Source organism: Antechinus flavipes, chromosome 1 (assembly GCF_016432865.1).
Source record: "Antechinus flavipes isolate AdamAnt ecotype Samford, QLD, Australia chromosome 1, AdamAnt_v2, whole genome shotgun sequence".
NCBI classification, from domain to species: domain Eukaryota; kingdom Metazoa; phylum Chordata; class Mammalia; order Dasyuromorphia; family Dasyuridae; genus Antechinus; species Antechinus flavipes.
In genome coordinates this window covers 693,683,075-693,700,915 of record NC_067398.1, presented here as the reverse complement: position 1 = coordinate 693,700,915, position 17,841 = coordinate 693,683,075, and the positions used below count along the sequence as shown (strand labels likewise).

The following is a 17,841-nucleotide window of genomic DNA, read 5'->3' as shown; positions in this document are numbered from 1 at the left end:
CCACTACAAACAGGGCTGCCACAAACACTTTGGCACATACAGGTCCCTTTCCCTTCTTTAGTACCTCTTTGGGATATAAGCACATAAGTAACACTGCTGGATCAAAGGGTATGCACAGTTTGATAACTTTTGGGGCATAATTCCAGATTGCTCTCCAGAATGGTTGGATTCATTCACAACTCCACCAACAATGCATCAGTGTCCCAGTTTTCCCACATCTAAAAAGAAGTTCTATAATATTTGTTTTTTAATAATTAAAATTTAAATTAAATTAAATATTTATTTAATTTAATAAATAATATTTACTTATTATTGGCATTGGAAAGTCAGCCTTTGCTATGCGTGAATAGAAAGACTGAATTCCTTAGTGGCAAAGTCCCAACAGAGAGCTATAAAGTCTCATTAGGGAAATAAGTGAAGATAAAGAGAGAGTAATGCAGGAAGAAAATATCATTCCAGCGGGCAGAGGCTTGCTATGCCAGGAAGAGAGATTCCTTGGCAAAGAGAGGGTTTAGATTGGTTCTTTTCATAAGCCTTGGCTACAAGTTGGGGGTTGCTCCTGATTGAGCTGAATTTGAACAGAGTCTCTTTAATTCAATAGGAAGCTTAATCAGTAGTGAGTGTTATCTACGGGGGTGGTGCACCTCTCAGGATCTATTTCAGAGGCCAGGATTCAAGGAGAATCTGTCCTTCAAGGAGTTTGATAGCATTTTGAGGCTTCCTTCATTATTGATTGGAGTTCCAAAGTCTTTCAAAGTGGTTTATTTTTATAATATTGTATAAATTATTCTGTTCACTTCACTTTGCATCAGTTCATACAATTATTCCCAGATTTTTCTGAAACCATGCCCTTCATAATTTCCTCCAGCACAATGGCATTCCATTGTATTCATGTACCACAACTTGTCTTGCCATTCTCCAAATGATAAACATCCCTCAGTGTCCTACTCTTTGCTACCACAAAAAGAATACAGTTGGCATTTAATAAAAGTTAACTAATGGATTCAAGAAGCTTTATTTAACATTGTTAATATCAGAAAAGTTCTTCCATTCAACTGAAAAAAATCTTATTCACCACATATTATACCCAGAATAATGCATTAGGTCCTGATGGAATTACAATGATAAGGGCACATGAAAACTATAGTCCAAAATGATTCATGTTGAGTACAACATATATCAATTGTTGCTGCTCAACTGTCTTTGTTACAATCTATACTTTACAAAAATCATCTTAACTTCTATCTGAAGGATGAACTTTAGTGGAGAAAAACAAGTCAGGGAGATCACTTAGGAGTTTCCTGCAATAGTCCAGGACAGGGGTGAAGATGGTGTATAATTTAGCTGTGGCTGAATAAATGGAAAGAAGGCAATATATAAGAGATATCGAGAAGAGAGAAATTAAATTTGGCAACTGATTGTATATGTCAGGTGAGGGCAAGTCGAAAACTAGAAAAATGTTGGTATTCTTGAGAGAAATTGAAAAAAGAGGGTTTGGGGAGGAGACATGGGGATAATGAGCTCCATATTGAACATATTGAGTTTGAGGTGCTCCTGGACATCTAATTAGATATCCAAACAACAAGTGGCATTTTGAGAGTGGAGCTCAGCAGAGATATCTAGTTTTTAGAATCATCCATAGAGAAATATAATTGAATTCATGAAAGCTGATGAGGTCATCAAAGGAGAAAAAAACAACAAAAAGAAGAGTTTCCAGGGCAGAGCCTTGGGCAATCTTTAGTTAATGAGCTTGCCACAATTGAAGAAGCAGAAAGGAATAATGTCACAAAAATGAAAGGATGAAAAAATGATCAATACAGTCAAATGCTGCCAAGATTGTGGGAAAATTGGGACACTAATGCATTGTCAGTGGAGTTGTAAACTGATCCAACCATTCTGGAACCAGTTTGGAATTATGCCCAAATCTCCAATATTTAACCCAGTGTCTGGCACACAGTATGCACTTAATAAAATGTTGACTGATTAAGTAGTCCTAAAGGTAGCAGACAAGTCCATCAATAGAGAGGGATTAAAAATTATCAGTGATTGGGGGCAGAGAAGGGAGAAGGGGCAATTTCTTCATCGGAGAAAATCATGAAGGAGATAAGGTTAAAGGAAGATGTCTGAATGATACTAGTTGAGGAGGGAAAATGAAAAATTATCAATGACTAGTCTTACTATTTTTGGTGAAGTATAAATTAAAATACTCAACTGAAAGAGTGGAGAAAGGGATGTATGGGAGGCATTTGAGACATGAAGTGTGGAAGAGTGAATCAATGAGGGCAGAATATTTGCCTTGTTGTAGTGAAGATTCAACTCCATGAACCTACATACCTCACTGAAAAACAATTTTCTATGTGACATCATTTAAAAACTTTTAGCTGTATATGACATACATAATACAGAATAAAAGCTGTCCCCAAAGTTCCAAACTCTGAAGCAAAAACAAAGTACCAATGTGCACAAAAGGAGAGGGATTAGGCATTTGAATTCCAAAAAGAATATGGAATCACTTAGCCAGAACATAATTGTCAGCAACAATGAACTTCTCAGAACAGCCCAATTTAAGTGAGAATTTATCCTACACTATTAAGATAAGCAGAAACCTTACAGTGGTTTAGTTGAAAAAAATTTACTAGACCCTCGCCTGTTTGTTGTCAGTCCTTTGTTCTCAGAGACATGAGTGAACTGGATGTAAGTGAGGGAAGGCTAGACAAGGGCATCTGCCTCATCTTCCTCTCCAGAGCCATCTGGGTGCAGTGACCAGATTGAGATCAGAAAGGCTGGAGATGGGCCTGGATATAATGGGCCTAAAGCAAATGTCTTTAACCCATCTCAGTTTGATTGAGGCAGTGCTCAATCAGTGATTGAGGGTAGATAAGAAATAAGGCAGAATTTCTAGTCACATGAAAAAATGCGCTAAATCACTATTGATTAGAGAAATGCAAATTAAGACCACTTTGAGGTACCTTTTCACATCTCTGAAATTGGCTGAAATGACAGGAAAACATAATGATAAACACTAGAGGAGATGTAGGGGAAATGGTATACTAATACATTATTGGTGAAGTTGTGAACTGATTCAACCATTCTGGAGAGAAATTTGAAACTATGTTAAAAGGGCTATAAAACTGTGCATACATACTCTTTGATCCAGCAGGGTCTCTACTGGGCTTATATCCCAAAGAGATCTTAAAGGAAGGAAAGGGACCCACATGTGCAAAAGTGTTTGTGGCAGCTCTTTTGTGGAATAGAAAGGAAGAGGAAATTGAGTGGATGCCCATCAGTTAATGAATGACTGAATAAGTATATGTAGGATATATGAAGGGAAAGGAATATTATTGTTTTATAAGAAATGATAAGCAGGCTGATTTCAAAAAAGTCTGGAAAGACTTACAAAAACTGATGCTGAGTGAAGTGAACAGAATCAAGAGAACATGGTACAGAATAACAAGAACATGTAATGATCAACTGTGATGGAATTGAGTCTTTTCAGCAGTGAGGTGATTCTGGCCAATTCCAACTTGGGATGGAAAGTGTCATCCATATTGAAAAAGAGAACTATGGAGACTGTGGACCAAAACATAAGATTTTCACTTTTAGTTGCTGTTATTGTTTGTTTTTTTTTTCTTTTTCATGTTTTTTCCTTTTTTGATCTGATTTGTGTTGTGCATGATGAATATGGAAACATGTTTAGAAAAACTGCATGTTTAATTTAGATTACATGCTATCTAGGGGAGGGGGAAGATAAGAGAGGAAGAAAAATTTGAAATGCAAGGTTTTGCAAATGTGAATGCTGAAAACTAATCTAGCAAGTATTTGAAAAAATGAAACACTGTTTACAGTATTAAGTAATGAGACAGAGAATGGTCTCTTTTAACCAGTTTGGGTTCTCAGTCAGGTCCCTAGTCAGACAGCTCTATTCACTGAAGCTATTCTTCATTCTCAAAGTCAAAGAAGACCATGACATCAGGGAGGTAATGCCAAGAAATGCAAGTGAATTGGATTTAGGTGAGGGAGGACTATGCAAGGGCACCAGCCTCACTAAATATAAAGGGAAGGTGAATAGTGTAAAGCCATTTTGCCCTGGCTTCCCAAAAGATTCTGCAAAGTTGCAGGAAATATAAAGTATATGCTATACAAAGATGGCCTGGGAAATAGAAGAGGAATCCATACTTCCCTCCAAGAGTTCACCTCATGATCTGATAACCAAAAACTGTATTACTTAGCAAAAACTAGTATATTTCTAAATATTGTCCTAAAAATTATTAGAGTATAAAGGAATTTTAAAGGTCAACTAATCCAAAAACAAATGTAAAAGTGAGGAAGCTGAGGTCCAGAGAAGGGAAGGAATTTCACGAAGATCCCAGAGCTCCCTGGTGGCAATCAGGACTACAGCTCAGATCACCAGATATCAAAGATGCTCCAAGATGCTACAGGCGCTTTCTCTCCCACAACGCTTCTGAATTTTTATATACGAAGCGAGAATGTGGCACTGGAATGGGGTGCAACAAGTATCAAGGAAAGTTAAATATGGCTTTTCTTCCAAACCTTTACTCAGAATAAAACTAGGCATATTGTTACATGTTCTTAATCAGAGGGCTAAAATCTTTACTTGTACTAAGCAGGTATAGCTAATCAAATCAACAGGCATTTAACAAAAAATACAAAGTCACTTCACAAAAGTTTATGGAACGGTTGCAGTTTTCCTTTCTTTAGGGTTGGAAAAAAGTCTTCTTTTACTCTACAAAGAGACATTTAATTATGCCTTTTACTCATATATAGGATGGAAAAATAATTCTAGTTTCAACTTTTAGTGTTTGTAAAGCCCTGAAGAATGCATCTGGTCTTTTTTTTTTTTTTTTAAAGTAACTACTTATACATTTGCTTACCAAATCCATAAAAATATTGTTTTCAACTTAGTTCCACATATTCCTACTCAATAGAAATAACTGGGTCAGATCCAATTATCTGAGAGAAAAAAATCCATTCTGAGCAGTGGAAGGAAATGACTGAAAAAATGGTAAAGGAATTGGATGAATTATAACATGAGGAGGGCATCTGGTACTAATCAAATAATATAATATACGTAAAGTACATTGAATATTTATCGAATGAAGTGTTAACATCAATCAATAAGTGCCATATCATGGTCACTGAATACTTAACTCTTCAAAAACTTTAATATCAACCTATTATTCACTACACAATTTCTTCACAATAACAAGAAAATCTAAATGCATCTTTTCTGCTCAAAATGTTTTCTAGAATGACACCAGAGATTTTGTTTAAGCTGCTTTTCACAAAAGAGTAATGTAAATTACTCTTAAGAATATACAAATTTGATTTAAAGTATAAAACCAAATCCTTCATTACAGAACTGCACACAGTAACAAGATTATGTGATGATCAACTCTGATGCACATAGCTCTTTTCAATATTGAGGTGATTCAGACTTGTGATGGAGAGAGCCACCTGCACCCCAAAAGTGGATTGTGGGGGCTAAATGTGGATCACAACACAGTATTTTGACCTGTTTTGTTGGGGTATTTTCCCCTTTTGATCTGATTTTTCTTTTTTTTTTTTTAATAACTTTTTGTTGATAGAACTCATGCCAGGGTAATTTTTTACAACATTATCCCTTGCATTCATTTCTGTTCCGATTTTTCCCCTACCTCCCTCCACCCCCTCCCCCAGATGACAAGCAATCCTTTACATGTTGAATAGGTTACAGTATATTCTGGATACAATATACATGTGCAGAACCGAACAGTTTTTTTGTTGCATAGGGAGAATTGAATTCAGAAAGTATAAATAATCCGGGAAGAAAAACAAAAATGCAAGCAGTTTATATTCATTTCCCAGTGTTCTTTCTTTGGGTGTAGCTGCTTCTGCCCATCTTTGATCAACTGAAACTGAATTAGCTCTCTTTATCGAAGAGATCCACTTCCATCAGAATACATCCTCAAACAGTATCATTGTTGAGGTATATAATGATCTCCTGGTTCTGCTCATTTCACTTAGCATCAGTTCATGTAAGTCTCACCAGTCCTCTCTGTATTCATCCCGCTGGTCATTCCTTACAGAACAATAATATTCCATAACGTTCATATACCACAATTTACTCAACCATTCTCCAATTGATGGGCTCCATTCATTTTCCAGCTTCTAGCCACTACAAACAGGACTGCCACAAACATTTTTGCACATACAGGTCCCTTTCCCTTCTTTAGTATCTCTTTGGGGTATAAGCCCAGTAGAAACACTGCTGGATTAAAGGGTATGCACAGTTTGATAACTTTTTGAGCATAGTTCCAAACTGCTCTCCAGAATGGCTGGATGTGTTCACAATTCCACCAACAATGTATCAGTGTCCCTGTTTTCCCACATCCCCTCCTACATTCCACATTATCTTTCCCTGTCACTCTAGCCAATCTGACAGGTGTGTAGTGGTATCTCAGAGTTGTCTTAATTTGCATTTCTCTGATTGATAATGACTTGGAGCACCTTTTCATATGTCTATAAATAGTTTCAATTTCTTCGTCTGAGAATTGTCTGTTCATATCCTTTGACCATTTATCAATTGGAGAATGGTTTGATTTCTTATAAATTAGAGTCAATTCTTTATATATTTTGGAAATGAGGCCTTTATCAGAACCTTTGATTGTAAAAATGTTTTCCCAGTTTATTGTTTCCCTTCTAATCTTGTCTGCATTTGTTTGTACAAAAACTTTTCAATTTAATATAATCAAAATTTTCTATTTTATGGTCAATAGTGATCTCTAGTTCTTCTTTGGTCATAAATTCCTCCCTCTTCCACAGGTCTGAGAGGTAAACTATCCTATGCTCTTCCAATTTATTGATCTGATTTTTCTTGTGCAGCTTGATAAATGTGGAAAAGTTTAGAAGAACTACACATGTTTAATTTATATTGCTGTCTAGAAGAAAGGGAAAGGAAGAAGGGGGTTGAAAAATATGGAACACGAGGTTTTGCAAGGGTGAATGTTGAAAACTATTTTGGCATATATTTAACTTAGGGGCAGCTAGGTGGCACAGTGTTATAAAGCACCAGCCCTGAAGTCAGGAGGACCCGAGTTCAACTCAGACACTTAACACTTCCTCTCTGTGGGACCCTAGACAAGTCACTTAACCCCAATTGCCTCAACAAAAAGAAAAAACAAACAAAAAACTTAGCATTTACACACACACACACACACACACACACACACACACACACAAACCACATGAAAAGTTGTTAGAAGACAACTTAAAATGCACACATACTGAAATTCTAATTTCATTTCAAACCTGCCCATTTATATCACAAGGATCTATACTTCAGAAGATGTTAAAATAAAAGGAAAGGAACCATGAAGATAGTATAGTACTTATTTTTCCCCTTACAATGAATGAAGATTTTATCTTATTTTCCTGACAGGCAAAAATCCGTAAGAAAATGTCTTCATAATTTTCACAAAAAAGGTTAAGATTCTAAAATTCATTCTAATGCACCTACTCTATTCAAAAATTTTTAATTATCTGACTAGAAAAATGGCCAGGGATTATATGAACACAATTACAAAACACTTTTCGACACAAATAAAGTTAGATCTAAACAATTGGAAGAGTATCAAGTGCTCATGAGTAGGCCGAGCTAATATAATAAAAATGGCAATTCTATCTAAATTAATCTATTTATTCAGCGTCATACTAAACTGTCAAGATATTACTTTACAGATCTAGAAAAAATTGCTAAGAAGATTGGAAAATAGTGTGGCAGAAACTAGGCACTGATCAACACCTAACATTCTATACCAAGATAAGGTCAAAATAAGTTCATGATGTAAACATAAAGGGTGATACTATAAGCAAATTTGGAGAACAAGGGATAGCCTAACTCTCAGATCAATTTATGGCCAAAGAAGAACTAGATAATATTATGAAATGCAAAATGGATAATTTTGATTATATCAAAATACAGCCAAAATTAGAAGGGAAACTGTGGGAAAAAAATTTATATTCAAGGTTTTCATAAAAGTTTCTTTTCTAAAATACAGAGAATTGATTCAAAAATAATGAATACAAGCCATTCTTCAATTGACAAATGGTCAAAAGATATGAACAATTTTCAAACAAAATTAAAACCATTTCTAGCATATGAAAAAATGCTCTAAATCACTATTAGTTAGAGAAATGCAAATTAAGACAACTCTTAGATACCACTACATATCTCTCAGATTGGCTAAGATGACAAGAAAAGATAATGATAAAACACTGGCGGAGATGTGAGTGAAATGGGACACTAATACATTGTTGGTGGAGTTGTGAACTGATCCAACCATACTGGAGAGCAATTTGTCCCTATGTCCACAAGGGCTATCAACTGTGCATACCATTAGATCCAGCAGTGTCACTACTAGATTGCAAAGAGATCACAAAAAAGAAAAAAGGACCCACATGTGCTAACATGTTTTGCAGTGGCAAGGAACTAGAAACTAAGTGGATGCCCATCAATTGAAGAATGGCTGAATAAGTTATGGTATATTAATGTAATGGGATATTATTTTTTTAATTTTATTTTATTTAATAATAACTTTATATTGACAGAATCCATGCCAGGGTAATTTTTTACAACATTATCCCTTGCACTCGCTTCTGTTTCGATTTTTCCCCTCCCTCCCTCGACTCCCTCCCCTAGATGGCAAGCAGTCCTATATATGTTAGATATGTTGCAGTATATCCTAGATACAATATATGTTTGCAGAACTGAACAGTTCTCTTGTTGCACAGGGAGAATTGGATTCAGAAGGTAAAAATAACCCGGGAAGAAAAACAAAAATGCAAATAGTTCATATTCGTTTCCCAGTGTTCTTTCTTTGGGTGTAGCTGCTTCTATCCATCATTTATCCATTGAAACTGAGTTAGGTCTCTTTGTCAAAGAGATCCACTTCCATCAGAATACATCCTCATACAATATCATTGTCGAAGTGTATAATGATCTCCTGGTTCTGCTCATTTCATTTAGCATCAGTTCATGTAAGTCTCTCCAAGCCTCTCTGTATTCATCCTGCTGGTCATTCCTTATAGAACAATAATATTGTAATGGAATATTATTGTTCTGTACGATCAGCAGAATGATTTCATAAAGGCCTGGAGAGACTTACATAAACTGATGGTTGAGTGAAATGAGCAGAACCAAAAGAACATTGTACACAGCAACAACAAGATTATATCATGATAAATTCTGATGAATGTGGATCTCTTCAAAAGATTCAGACCAGTTCCAATGGTCTTGTGATGAAGAGAGCCATCTGCATCCGGAGAGAGGATTGTGGGAACTAAATATGGATCACAACATAATGTTTTCATCTTTTTTTATTTGCTTTTTTTTTTCTCATTTTTTCCTCCTTTTTAATCTGATTTTTCTTGTACAGCATGATAAATATGGAAATACAACTGTACACATTTAATATATTAGATTACTTGTCTAAGGAAGGAGAAAAATGAGGAACACAAGGTTTTGCAAGGATGAATGTAGAAAACTATCTTTGCATGTATTTTGAATAAAAAGCTATTTTAAAAAGAAAAAATGTCTTAAGGTAGGAAAAAGTAAGTAAATGACAATCTACCTAAACTATTCCCAAATTTAAATATAAGAACTAAGGAAAACTGGAATACACACACAAATCCCATAACCCAACAACCAAATACCTTCTTCCTTTAAACTTGTCTTTAATTACATTTTTTTAGCACCAGATTTCCAACAAGTCAAGTAACTCATCGTAACTGCTAACAGGGATTGAGTAGAGAGAAATTAGCATGAATGTAATTAACATAAATGTGATTTAAATCATACAGAATTTTTTAAAAAAGGAACCTTAATGAAGATTTTTCTTTCACATAAGCTGTAACTCTCAGGACTGCTGACAAAAGCATTCTACTACCTAAAAAGGGAAAGTTTGAATAGGTTTTTACAAGAACCTATTTACAAGTTTGAATAGGTTCTTGTAAAAACCTACAAACATTTTTACATACAAATTCAAAGGAGGGGGAACAGGAAAAAGGAAAGGAAAAATTTAATGGAAAAATGTTCCCAAGTAACCTTAAAAACTCTTTAATTTTTCTGAGAAAAAAAATTATCCATCAAATCAGTGGCATGTTTGCATGACAATAAGAATAAACCTGAGAAAAGAGGGAATTAAACCAACAAAGTTACATTTATTTTATTCATCATTCCTAAACTTTGAACAATTTGCACGTTCTGGATCCTTTGGACCAAAATCTTCAAAGAAAAGTGAGGCCATGAAAATGGTAAGAGTAAGAAAAGAAGAAAAATTGCTTGACAGAACAGAAAAGTTCTTCACTTTGTATTCCAGGTTATACCTAGAGATAAACTAACAAAGGATAATGAAGGATTAATTTAATCCAAGCCTAAATGGAATTTTTTTTCATGCTTACATGTTGTACTTTAGCAGCTCTGAACAATATTTATCAGGGTTCTTGAGACTTAATAAATGATTCAGTATTCCCCAAGACAACAATACATGGATATATTGCTTCCTTCCCTGAAAGTGTTCAGGAATATGACTTGTAGTGGTTCCAAAGAAGGTAGAGATTCCTAAATGAATGCCTTTAGACTCAGATTCAGTGCAAAAATTTAATAAAAATGAGACCACCCATTGTTCCAGTGCCTTCAGCATTAGTGGGATGGGTCCTTCTGGAAGTGCCATCTGGAGATGATTAAAAAAACAAGGTCTTCACTAACTATAGCCAAGATTCCATGGTACTTTATGCCAGGACAAGGATATTAACCCAGATGGCCTAACCAATTCAAGATTGGATAATTACAAACTTTCCAACCTAAAAATGCTTCCCTCTAATTCAATGACTTAAATTTGAAGTAGTCTTCTGAGACTCCCATTATAGTTTAGCCATGTCCATCTCTTCATGACTCTGTGAACCAGTGTCCATGGGGTTTTCTTGGCAAAGATACTGGAGTAGTTTGCCATTTTCTTCTCCAGTGGATTAAGGCAAACATATGTTTGTGACTTGCACAGGGTCACACAGCTTGTGTCGGAGGCCAGAATCCATTTTGGGTCTTTTAACTCCAGATTCCAGCACCCTATCCACTGAGTCACTTAACTGCCTTCCTGAGATTCTCACGTGGGATACATATTCTCACCAGAATTTAGTGCTTCTGATTCATAGCTTTGAAAGCTCACAATATGAACCAAATCAGTTCCAATAGAGCAGTAATGAACTGAACTAGCTACGCCCAGCGAAAGAACTCTGGAAGATGACTATAAACCACTACATAGAATTCCCAATTCCTCTATTTTTGTCTGCCTGCATTTTTGATTTCCTTCACAGGTTAAATGTATACTATTTCAAAGTCCGATTCTTTTTTACAGCAAAATAATTGTATAGACATGTATACATATATTGTATTTAAGTTATACTTTAACATATTTTACATATATTGGTCAACCTGCCATCTGGGGGAAGGGGTGGGGAGAAAGAGGGGAAAAATGGGAACAAAAGTTTTGGCAATTATCAATGCTGAAAAATTACCCATGCATATATCTTATAAATAAAAAGCTATTAATAAAAAAAAAAGCTCACAATAATGAAAACCCAACTTTTATTTTAAGTTTAAATAAATACTAAAAACTGCCTAGTATATAAAAAGATAGTTAGAAATCTCATTAATATGGCATTTTAAGATTTACAAAAATCTTACAAGAAAGGTAAAGTAACTATTATCATTATGGGAAAAAAAAAAAAAGCCAACATCCTAGCTTTCCTTAGATCTTACATAGGAATGTGAAATGTCAGAGCCACGACTGAAGCCTAGGTCTTATTATTTCCCATCCAGTGCTCTTCCCACTCACTGTACATGCTACTTTCTATTATTGACTAGGGATATAGTTTCAGACCAAATGCTAATTTGTGGGGATGTGCTTTGAGGTACAGAGGAAAATGTTCTCTGTCAACAAGTGAGAGTAGAATTTCAATAAAGTTTATTTAAGCAATTTCATTTACCAGAACTGCTGGGGTAGAACAAAGATCTTGATGCATACAAATGGGAACTTGATTAATGAGTTTCAAGCAATTCAACTACCTTTGAAGTTAATCCATTTTCTGATAACTTTCTCCAAATAAAATCTGAAACTCTTGTGATTTGACTTTATCCACTTGACAGCATTAATCTAACAACAAATCTTTCACAATTTTTGAGAAAAGCAATAAAAGTCTGGGATCCACTAAAAATCTCTAGGCCTATCCCATTCTTCCCAAAAAGTCTTTAGTGATTAAGGGGGTCCAAGATCATCCTTATCCCTAAGACAAAGGAAAGACTGCCAGTGGATTCCCCTTAAAATATGTTAATTTGCTTGGATGAGTTTCATTGATATCTAAAGTCTCATTCAGGACTCAGAGAAGCAATAGACTAAAGATTGACAGGAGAATAAGTGAAAAACTTTTGGACTGTTTCCTCCAATTATGGAAAAATGCAGATTCCATGAACATATAGCCTGAAAGATAAAAGGGAATTATATGCTTTCCCCCTCCTTTGGGGGGTGGGGGGGAGAGGGGGGAAATGGGGAGTGGGAAGGAACTGATAAATTCATAAAATTATCAGAGCTGACAGGAACCACCTTAATCAATGAGTCCAAACTCTCTTATTTTAAACTAGACCCTAGAAAGGTAAAGTGATTTGTCTATAATCAGGCAGTGTGATCTAGGCAGAGCCAGGTTTCCTGAACCACCTAAAGTCTAGTGGTCTACATTTGCATTGTCACACACAACAAAACAGTTTGGAAAAGGGCATTACCAGAAAAGAAGAAAGCCAAGAATTGGCTTAGTCCTATAGGTTTATTTATATGGAGTACAGAACTCAATTTCCTGAGTTTAAATCTGGCCTTGGACTCCTGTGTGTAATCCTGGGCAAGTCATTTAACTCTATTTGCCTCAGTTTAATCACTTGTAAAATAAGCTAGAGAAGGAAATGACAAATCCCTACAGTATCTTTGCCAACAAAACCCCAAATGGGATCAAGAAGAATTGGACTGGACAGAATGACAAAGCCATCTGTAACACTGAAATTTTTCAGATTCAAAGATTTAGAGCAGATAGTCTTTGATCAAGTGAACATCTCTCCTTTATTTTACACATGAAGACAGAAAACCGGAAAGTTTAAATGATTTGCACAAACTCACATAAGATATAAACAGCATAATCAGAGTTCAAATCTCCTGCCTGATTACAAATGTACAATAACATACTGCCTCAGCTTTTGTCATTCTATAGTAATAGTATAGTATAGTATGTTAAAGCAGAGCAGGTAGACCTCTGTCTAGGCCTTGAAATTAAATGACATCTAATTCTTGAAATCCTAAAATTCTATGACCTATTTCCCTAGTCAATGATTTTTTTTCCTGCAATTCTCAAAGACCCATTTATTAAATGAGGGAAGGAAGTACTTATACTGACAAAAATCATAGATCCTTGAAGTAATGAATAATAGCAAATCCTTTCAAAGGAGATTGAGAAGTAGTGGGTACTATTTTTTAATGGCTGAGACAGGAATGAATCTATCCTTCCCCAAAGGAAAGTCAAGAAAAGATGGTGGCAGGCTAAACCTAAGAGGAAACACCAGTGAATTTACTGATGGAGAGAATGGGAGGAAAATGAGCTAAAGGAGGAACATTATACTAGACACCACAGTTCCCATGATATTTAAAAATAAAGAACTCACAAAATTACTATTCAAAGAATGGAGAGCTGAAGAATTAACCTGGTTGCAATGCAAAAATACTCATTTTTCACACTGCTTATTTTATAATAACTAGGCCCATTTTCAATCAACCAATTAAAATTTACTGAATGCCTAATATGAGCCAGCCACTGCACTAGAAGCTGAACAGGTGACAGAAGACAAGATTGTCTCCACCTCTCCAAATGGATTACATTCTACTTTGAGAAGACAGATGCACAAAATAATAAAAATAAAGACATGAAAATAAAAACATGAATGAACAACAATACCAGAACACAAAAACACCAAATGAATAAAAGAAATTTTAGTTGTCCACCTTTTACGTCCCTTTCCATTCCCTATAAGAGGAAAAAGAAAAAAGGAGGGATAGAGGAGTTGGGTTTGTTTTTTTTTTTAATAGTAATTGAAGTGATACAAGGCAACAGAAGACAAGATTCTCTCCATCTCCCCAATCAAAGAAATAGTCTATTTGGAGAAAATAGATGCACCAAAAAAAAATTTTTAAAGACAGATGCACATGAAAGGATACCAGAATACAAAAACACCAAATGAGTAAAAGACATTTTAGTTGTCCACTTTTTATATCCCAATTTACTCCCTAAGAAAGGAAAAAAAAAGGGGCGGGAGGGGGGTGGTTGGGAGGTTAAATTTTTAATTACCCCAGGGCTAAGGAAGTTCTAGCCAATTACTACAGACGAAAAAGTAATCATCACGGCACACAGCCCATTAAAAGGTGTTGAAAATCTGCTCCGGGTACTGCAGTGTATTTACAACATATTTCCTGCTCCGAGTTCCACCATCCTTTCCTCGCCCGTGAACTGGCCTGAATCACCTAGAAACAAACCTGACCCTGCTCAGGAGCTTGCACAATTAGGTCCTTAACACTCACTTCCTCCCCTCTGGGCCGGAGCTGAGCTTCTCCTTTGCAAAGCCCAAGGCGTGCAAGGGTCCCGAAGGTACTCAAAATCTCCGAGGAAGATGCTGGCAGGGGCGGGGGTCCCACCCAAGAGACAGCCTTGCACAATTTCCTCCTCTGCTTCCCTCCCCCCAGCAGAGTGCGAAGCCGAGCTGTGATTCTTGGAGAACCCAGCGGTTGCTGGCATCTGCTGCCTCATTCCTCCACTCCGGAGAGGTGGCCTAAGGAGGAGGCTGGATCGCCGCCAGGAAGAAGGGGGGTGGGGGGAGCAGGTTTGCGAGCGGAGACACCCAGAAACCACCTAACAGGTCACTCGCAGCGGACTCCCGAACCAAAGTCGGATTCGGGGGAGGGGGAGGGCGGGATGCGGAGACACGTTTTAAAATAACCCCAGCGCCAATGTCATCGGGTTCGGATACCCAGCAGAGGCGGACGGCTCGGATTACTGGACGAGGCAGCTATTCTGGAGAGTCACAAAAATGAAAACGGACCCATGGCCCCGAGGTCAGCGACCTCAGGCCCCTCGCTTCCTCCGCCAGCCCGCGGAGGGGACAACAAAAGCCGAGGGGACTCGGGGAGGGCAGCGCTCAAGGCCACAGCCGCCGCCGGAGCCGCCCGCCTTGGTCCGGGAGCCAAGGAGCTGAGTAATCCTCAGGTGACCGTCGCCCGGCCCGCCCCGAGGGGCCCGGTCAAAGCCGGGCCGGGGCTCCTCGGGGAGGGGGGGGGGGGAAGAGGCGGGGCTGGCTCCGCACTGGGTGACCTCGCGGGCCGGGCCGGGTAGGGCCTCCCCCCAGCCCCCCGCCTTCCCGCAGCCGCCCCGCAGCCGTCCTCCCCGCGGCCGGCCCGCCTCCATCTTGAGGCGGCAGCGGAGGGAGGGGGAGGAGGAGCCGGCAGCGACGAGGGAGCGGGCAAGGCCGGAGCCTCGCTGCGGCGGCCTCACCCGAAGGAGCCGAAGCCCGGGAGGCCCGAGGAGGGAAGGGGACCACGACGAGGAAGAGGAGGGGAAAGGAAGGAGGCCGCGCAGCCGCCGGGCTCACCGGGATGGGACCGCGCCGGGTCCAGATGGGTCCGCGCCGCCGCCGCCGCCACCTGTCGGGCCGAGCTCGCCTGTCGCCTATCGCCGCCGCCGCCGCCGCCGTTGCCTCTCGCTCTCCAGACTCAAGCGCCGCCTCAGTCGACAACCCCGCTCGCTCAGTCAGTCAGTCACTGCAGCAGCAGTAGCAGCCTCGGCGCAGCCGCCTCCTCCGCGCGCCTCCAGCGAAGTCTCCGCTCCGACCGGGAGGGGGGACCAAGGAGGACAACGTGACGTGAGGCCACGCCCCTCTTAAAGGGGCCGCGATGGTGCCCGCCCGCCTGCGCTCGGGGCTGGGCGTGTGGCCCGGCTGGGGGCGTCTGTCTGTCTTTGTGTGAGTGTCCGCGCGGCCGTGGGTCTGTATCTGGATTTGGGGGTGTGGCTGTGGCCGAGCATCTATGTGTCTGCGCTTGTGTGTCTGGACATCCTGCGTCTGTGGGTGTCGGGGTACCTGCCGTGGGTCTGTGCGTGTGTGTGTCAGTGTGTCAGTGTGTCAGGCCATCCTATGTCGAAGTGACTGTGTTTATGGGAATGCCTGTGGACTTGCGTCTGTCTGTGTCTCTGTCTGTCTGTCTGTGGTCAGCTGACTCTGCCTGTGGTTTCTATGAGCCGGGCTGAGAGTCTGCGGCTGGGTCTGTACGGGTATCTCCTTCCTCCCCTCCCTCCAGCCAAACAAGCTTCCCTTTAACTGCCTTGCCCTTGCCCCAAGCCCTCTCCCTTTCCTCCCGCTTTCTCCTCCAGCTCCTTTTTCAGTCTTCATCTACCTGCTTCCTCGGTCTCCTTCTTGTAGTCAGTCTAGAGTCTATTTCAGTCTATTTCTTGTTTCTATCTCTATCGTGTCTGTTTCTCTCCGCTTCTGTGTATTTTGTTTTCTTATTTTTCGGTTTCCTTCTTCCTGTCTCCAAATCTATTCCTCTTTCTTCCTCTTTGGTTTCTCTTGATTCTCTTAACTCTCTTCTCTTTCCTCCCTAGTGCCCTTCTCCTGCCTGTCTGTGCTTGTATATATCTGTCTCTCTCCTGTCTTCCTAGCTCCCTATTTCTAGCTCCCCACTTCTCTTCTCTCCCTCTTTTCTCCTCAGCTTCCTTTTCTATCTCCCCAAGGTCCTTTATTCTCTGTCTCCTCAAATCCCTTTCTCTTGATCCTCTTCAGGCCCTTTCCACATTCTCTCTTATGTTCCTTCTTGAGCTTTTCTCTCTGTCTCTGTCTCTCTGTTTTCCCTCCCCCTTCCTCTGTCTCCCTGCCCCCTCCGCCTTTCTCTCTCTCTGTCTTTGCTCTCTGTGTCTCCTCCCTTCTCTTATAAAAAAAAATTTTTAATACATATTGCTTTATGATGGGAGAGAAAAATCAGAGCAAAAGGGAAATACCTCCCTTCTCTCTTGACCATAATTTTCTCAGGCTCCCTTCTTTCTCAACCTTCCTCCATCTCTCTTCTTTCAAGCCCCTTTTTCTCTTTTTCTACACTCCCTTCCTCCATATCACTCCCCAACTCTTTCACCCTCTCTCTTTCTTCCCTTCCCTTCTTCACCTGGATCCTTTTTTTCGCACAAATATACCATGGTTTTTATAGCAGATACCACTTTAGTATATCCCTTTGCAGAGCTAAGATAGTATCCTCTGGTGGTGTGACAGCAGACTTTAATGGAGGCAGAATGGGAAGGGAACCAAATCAAACTCCAAGACAACCCAGGCCTGGATCTCACAACTGAGAAGATTTATATTATTACATCTCATACTCTTTTCCAGGGCTCTCCAACCACAGTAGGAATTAAACAAGAGCAATCAACCAGCTCAGCATTCTTAAAAGGAGTTTTCAGACTGAGGTTGAATCATTCTTACCCTTCCGGGACCGTCGGAAAGGCAGAGGATGAGAAATCCCTTGCAACAAGCCCAGAGACTTAGCCTGTTGCTTTCAGAAAAGCCTCTTTTATCAGTGTCAGCCACTTGGACTGAATCCCTGCTTAATATCCTTCCTTCCCTCTCTCCCTGAGGGGCCTCCTTTGAAAGCCTTTGAAAGTGACTGGAGGGGAGGGAGGGAAATGCTCAGCCACAGAAGGTGGCCGGCATTGCGCTCCCAC

At 39.4% G+C, this 17,841-nt stretch overlaps 1 protein-coding gene across 6 annotated transcripts in view; it reads right to left on the bottom strand.

Moving 5' to 3' along the window:
* CLIP1 (CAP-Gly domain containing linker protein 1) overlaps positions 1 to 17,028 on the bottom strand; it is a 159,202-nt gene extending 142,174 nt beyond the window's left edge. For 3 of the 6 annotated variants that reach the window (XM_051972715.1, XM_051972716.1, XM_051972717.1), the window contains exon 1: positions 15,731 to 16,037. The gene's annotated coding sequence lies outside the window, so the exon portion shown is untranslated. Of the gene's footprint in view, positions 1 to 15,730 lie in introns of all 6 variants that reach the window. The other 3 variants (XM_051972720.1, XM_051972719.1, XM_051972718.1) reach the window with 3 other exon arrangements.
* Positions 17,029 to 17,841: the final 813 nt, after the last annotated feature.